Here is a 6,116-nt window from a genome sequence, read left to right as displayed (position 1 = left end):
AGGAGGTGAGCCTTCAGAAGCTTTGATGGGGGGAAAGTGTGGTGGTTTGGCGGATTTGAGGAGGGAGGACGTGGGCCAGGGGTCGACGGCGGGACAGGCGAGAACGTGGCCCAGTGAGAAGGCGAGCACCGGAGGAGCGGAGTGTGCGGGCTGGGATACAGACGGAGAGAAGGGAGGTAAGAAGGGTCAGGTGATGGAGAGCTTAGAAGCCAATAGTGAGGAGTTTGTACTCTCCTAAGCACTTAGTACAGTGCTTTGCACACACTAAGCTCTCAATAAAAACGATTGAACGAAAGAATGAATCAGCGGGATCAAGCTTATTTAGGCAAAGCTGCCTAAACTGTGGCTGGAACAGGTCATGGTATTGAATCAATCAATCTGGCAAATTTTGAGCATATACTATGTACGCAGCACTGTATTAATTCAATTCAATAGTATTTATTGAGCACTTATTATGTGCAGAGCACTGTACTAAGCGCTTGAAATGTACAGAGCGCTTGGGAGAGTGCTGTGGGGTTGAGGGTGGGGTCCAAGTGCTCGAAGGGTCAGATTCAAGTGCTTTGATGATGCAGAAGGGAGAGGGAGTCGAGGAAAAGAGGACTTATTTGGATATTCGGAAGGTTTTGTTGAAGCGACTAAGGACAGTGTGAGTGCCAGGAAAAAACTAGGGGATAGAAGTTGGTTGAAATCCGATAAAGTAATGACCAAATCATTGGAGGATATTTAACCTTTTCTGCTGAGGATTATTCCAACAGGGACTGCCATATTACAGTCAGATCCTTGCCAGAATGTGGTGAATTGGGCCTATGGTCCTGCAAGGGGAAATAGGTTGGGTTGTGGACTCCATCGGCGGTGTGCAGAGCACTTTACGAAACATTTGGAAGAATACAGTACAGTAGAGTTTGTAGACCCGGCTCCTACCCCTTAAGGAGCTCCCAGTCTAGTGGAGGAGTCAGGCATTAAAATCAATTAATCAATCGTTTTTTATTGAGCATTTGCCACCTGATAACCCTGTATCTCCCCCAGTGCTTAGAACAGTGCTCTGCACATAGTAAGCGCTTAACAAATACCAACATTATTATTATTATTATGAAGACTCTGAGCCCCAGGTGGGACAAACTGATGACCTTCTATAATAATAATAATAATGTTGGCATCTATTAAGCGCTTACTACGTGCAGACCATTGAATTAAGCACTTGAGGAAAGTACAGTATGATAGTGCTGGCAGTTCCAATCCCTTCCCACAGAGAGTTTCTAATCTACAGGGGGTGACAGACATTAAAATAAACTACAGATAAGGGAAAGAGAATATAAGGAGATGTACATAAATCCCGTGGGGTTGGGAATATTGACGTGCTTAAGGGGTAAAGATCCAAATGCAGAGTCAGGACAGAGGGGAAATAAGGTTCCACCGAAATTTGAACTCCAATTTGGCTGGATTCAGGGTCCAGTGTGCTAAAATTACATTATAGGGCTGATTGTAATTACAGATAAGGTAAATAGCAGAGTATAAGGGTATGTACATAAGTGTTACATAAGGTTAAAGTCTCAAAGTACTTGAGAGTGAGGTGGGGCTGGGGTGGGAAGACAAGACCGTGAGCCCGTTGTTGGGCAGGGATCGTCTCTATCTGTAGCCGAATTGTACCTTCCAAAAGCTCAGTACAGTGCTCTGCACCCAGTAAGCGCTCAATAAATACGATTGAACCAATGAGAAGTCGAAGGGGTATGGACCCAAGTGTGGAGGCTATGCAGATGGGAAGGTGAATGGATCAGGAAATGAGGGCCTAGAAAGGAAAGGTCTTTTGGTGGAGATACGATGTGGTCCCAGAGATTCCCTGGGAAATTTTGGGCTCCAAGAAGACCAGTGCTGTACTGATGCTTTAGGGAAGTCTCCTTTGGAGAAGCAGCGTGGCTCGGTGGAAAGAACCCGGGTTTGGGAGTCAGAGGTCATGGGTTCGAATCCCCTGGCTCTGCTGCTTGTCAGCTGGGTGATTGTGGGCAAGTCACTTCACTGCTCTGTGCCTCAGTTACCTCATCTGTAAAATGGGGATTAGCTGTGAGCCTCAGGGTAACCACCTGATTATCCTGTATCTACCCCAGCGCTTAGAACAGTGCCCTGCACATAGTAAGCACTTAACAAATACCAACATATTATTATTTTCCTGGCAACAGTAATCCTGCAACCTTATGGTATTACGTCCATGCTTTCATTCATTCAGTGGTATTTCTTCAGCAGTTGCAGCACTGGGGAAGATGACAATAAAGGACAAACAAGACATGGTCTCTGACCTTTGGGGGTTCACGGTCTAAAAGGGAGGAAACATTGAACTACAGAAAGACAAAACAACAAAAGAACGCAAGGATAACGGTGAACATGAGAGCTCAAAAAACACATCGGCTGAAGTAGCCATTTTCAGGTTCTGTACAGCCAAATCCTTCCTAGCGCTCTGATGTTGGTGGAGGCCTTGCTAGATGCTGTTGCTGTGAGAGCCCTTCTCCACCCCAGTCAGAGCCCTGGGCTGACCCAGAGGAAATAATAATAATAATAATGATGTTGATATTTGTTAAGCGCTTACTATGTGCAGAGCACTGTTCTAAACGCTGGGGTAGATACAAGGTAATCAGGTTGTCCCACATGAGGCTCACAGTCTTCACCCCCATTTTACGGATGAGGTAACCGAGGCCAGGAGAAGTTAAGTGACTTGCCCAAAGTCACACAGCTGATAAGTGGCAGAGTAGAATTTGAACCCATGACCGGATGGATGGTGAATTCTACCATTGAGGCTTTGCAATCTGCTCAAGTGGGAGGACTGATTTCAAGCTTCAACTAAGACTCCTCTGCCACTGTGGCCAGCCTCTCCCACCCATCTCATACGAATATGAAAATGGAAGTTAGTAGCTATTAACAGCCCCCATAAAAGAGTAATAATTATCGCACTTGTTAAGCGCTTACTTTGTGCCAAGCACTGTTCTAAGCACTGGAGTGGATACAAGTTAATCCCCATTTTACAGATGAGGTAACGGAGGCGCAGAGAGGTGAAGTGACTCGCCCCAGGTTACCCAGCGGACAGGTGGTACAGCCGGGATTAGAACCCAGGTCCTTCTGACTCTATTAAAGCAGGCCGCTTCGCAGATCAATGATCAGATCCATAAATTTCAGCCACAAGACTAATTGCTGTTTGACAGACTTAATAGAAGAGTGGTATATATTGATATGATTTATTGATTGTGATTTATGATCATAACCAACTCATTATGATTTATTGATGTGATATCTCCCTCAGTAGAAACAGTCCAAGAACAAATAGAGAAAAGATGAAAAAAGAGCTGGAGGGTCAGTAAATGAACATTGATCAATTGCAGAACAAGGTGCTTTATGCCAGTTGGAGTTTTCCTTTTTATTCTGTGGGAGTCTTTTCCCTCCGGGGGTGTACAGAGAAATTAATTGTAGGTCCCCTCTTCTCTTGGGCCTCGACAGCCGGCCGCTACGGCCCCGCTACTCACGCTTGCTGCTTCTGCATCAGCTGCCATCAGTGCCGTCAGTCAGCCAGTCAGTCGTTTTTATTGAGCACTTACCGTGTGCACAGCACTGTATCAAACGCTTAGGAGAGTACAGTCCAACGGACACATTCCCTACCCACTTTCAGTCTAGAGAAGCAGTGTGGCTTAGCGGAGAGAGCCCGGGCTTGGGAGTCAGAGGGTGTGGGTTCTAATCCCCGCTCTGCCCAAAAGCAGCCGTGTGACTTTGGGCAAGCCACTCAACTTCTCTGTGCCTCAGTTACCTCATTTGTCAAATGGGGATTGAAACTGTCGGCCCCACGGGGGACAGCCTGATTACCTTGTATCGACCTCAGTGCTTAGAACAGGGCTTGGCCCATAGTAAGCACTTAACAAATACCATCATTATTATTATTACTAGACTACTTGCCTCAGTTACCTCATCTGAAAAATGGGGATTAAGACTGTGAGCCCCAAACTGAGAACCTAACCCCAGTGCTTAGAACAGTGCTTGGCACATAGTAAGCGCTTAACGAATACCATTATTATTATTACTTCTGGCTGCTTCAGTTCAATGGTCAAGGGCAGTTATCCTGTTGCTCTCATGATAGTTGCATAAACCCTATGCCAGAGCAGAGACACCACACTGGTTTCACTGTTTTGCTTTGCTTTTTATGTATGTATATACATATAAACACATATATGTATGTATATAGAGAAGCAGCGTGGCTCAGTGGAAAGAGCACGGGCTTTGGAGTCAGGGCTCATGAGTTCGAATCCCAGCTCTGCCACTTGTCGGCTGTGTGACTGTGGGCAAGTCACTTAACTTCTCTGTGCCTCAGTTCCCTCATCTGTAAAATGGGGATTAAGACTGTGAGCCCCACGTGGGACAACCTGATTCCCCTATGTCTACCCCAGTGCTTAGAACAGTGCTCGGCACATAGTAAGCGCTTAACAAATACCAACATCATCATCATCATCATCATCATATATTTATGATATTGGTTATTTATGGTATATGTATATATTTTCTGATATATCGTTAGGGTATTCGTTACTAAGTGTCCAACACTCTTCTAAGCGCTGGGGTAGGTGCAAGTCAATTGGGTTTCCAGTCTAAGTAGGAAGGAGAACAGGTAGTGAAGCCCCATTTTACAGTTGAGGAGACCGAGGCACAGAGAAGTTAAGTGACTGGCCCAAGGTCACTCAGCTAGCAATTGGCAGAGCAGGAATTAGAACACAGATCCTTCTTTTTCCCAGGTCTCTGCTCTCTCCACTAGGCCACGGTGCTTTCCTAGTGCCCTTCCCACCTGCTCTCCTGGATGCTCTCCCACTGCTCAGATCTCTCCTGCCCCTGTTCCTCTCTCCTCACACGCCCTTATCGACACCACAAGGTCAAGGGCATGACCTGTTTGCTCAGCCCTCCCTTCCTTTCCTCAATTTGGCCTGATGCCCGGGTTATCACGGCGATGCCCCTTGGTAACAATTCCTAGGGGAGGAGGAACTGTTCCTGTTCGCCTCCACATAACCCCAAAGAATCATTCAGTTTATTGTGCACTTACTACGTGGCGAACACTGTCCCAACAAGTGCTTGGGAAAGTACAATAGCCAGGCAATACCATTTGGTTTCTAGCAGAAACTCCTACTCACGTGTCCAAGTTTCTGACTAATCGATATCCATCAAGTATATGAGTGCTTGAGACGACCGATGGATTTATAGAATTTGGGGGGCTGAGAGAGCACTTTCTCTAGCCCATTCAGCTGCGAGGCATATGCCAGTTTGGCTTAGCTCTCCAAATTGTCCATTTTCTTAATTAATTTGGGCTGTCCACATCTCACTGGGTTGGGGTCTGGCAGAGAAGCTGAAACAAATGTGGAGTTTGAAGTCCTTCAGGGTAAAATTAGCTACACAGTTTGGGTTATTGCTCATAGTTTTCACTGTATGTTAATTGATTTTTGTCTAATCATCCAGGGATTTAGCTACACAGTTAAAATTAGCTACACAGTTAGGGTTATTGCTCGTAGTTTTCACTGTATGTTAATTGATTTTTGTCTAATCATCCAGGGATTTAGTATAATTCTTTGTACACTGTACAAGCCTAATAAATATGAGTTATAATAATGATGTCTCTGGCTTTAATGCAGAAGGCATTACTTTCTGAGTATATGTCACCCACCAGATTTTTATCTGCATAAGAGACTTGTTTAAGGGCTCCATCACGTAATGGAGGCCAAGGGGGAAAGGGTAAGAGAGTAGGTAAATTGCGCTGATGAGGGTGAAAAGCCGCATGGCTTAGTAGAAAGAATATGGGCCTAGGAATCAGAGGACTTGGGTTCTAATCCTGGCTCTGCCACGTGTCTGCTGTGTCATCGTGGGCAAGTCATTTTGCTTCTCTGTACCTCAGTCAAACGGGGATTCAATCCTAGAGCTTCATGTGGGACAGGGATTGTGATCAACCTGATTAACCTGTGTCTACCCCAGTGCTTAGAACAATGCTGGCCATAGTGAGCTCTTAACAAGTACCCTAATTATTATGCCAGGGGTGAGAACCTCAGTTGGAGTGTGAGGCTAGTGGTGAAAAATAGAGTTATCAGGTCTGCCCCGTGTGTCCAGGT

Source organism: Ornithorhynchus anatinus, chromosome 3 (genome assembly GCF_004115215.2).
Source record: "Ornithorhynchus anatinus isolate Pmale09 chromosome 3, mOrnAna1.pri.v4, whole genome shotgun sequence".
NCBI lineage: Eukaryota > Metazoa > Chordata > Mammalia > Monotremata > Ornithorhynchidae > Ornithorhynchus > Ornithorhynchus anatinus.
Note: the sequence above shows the minus strand (reverse complement) of the source record.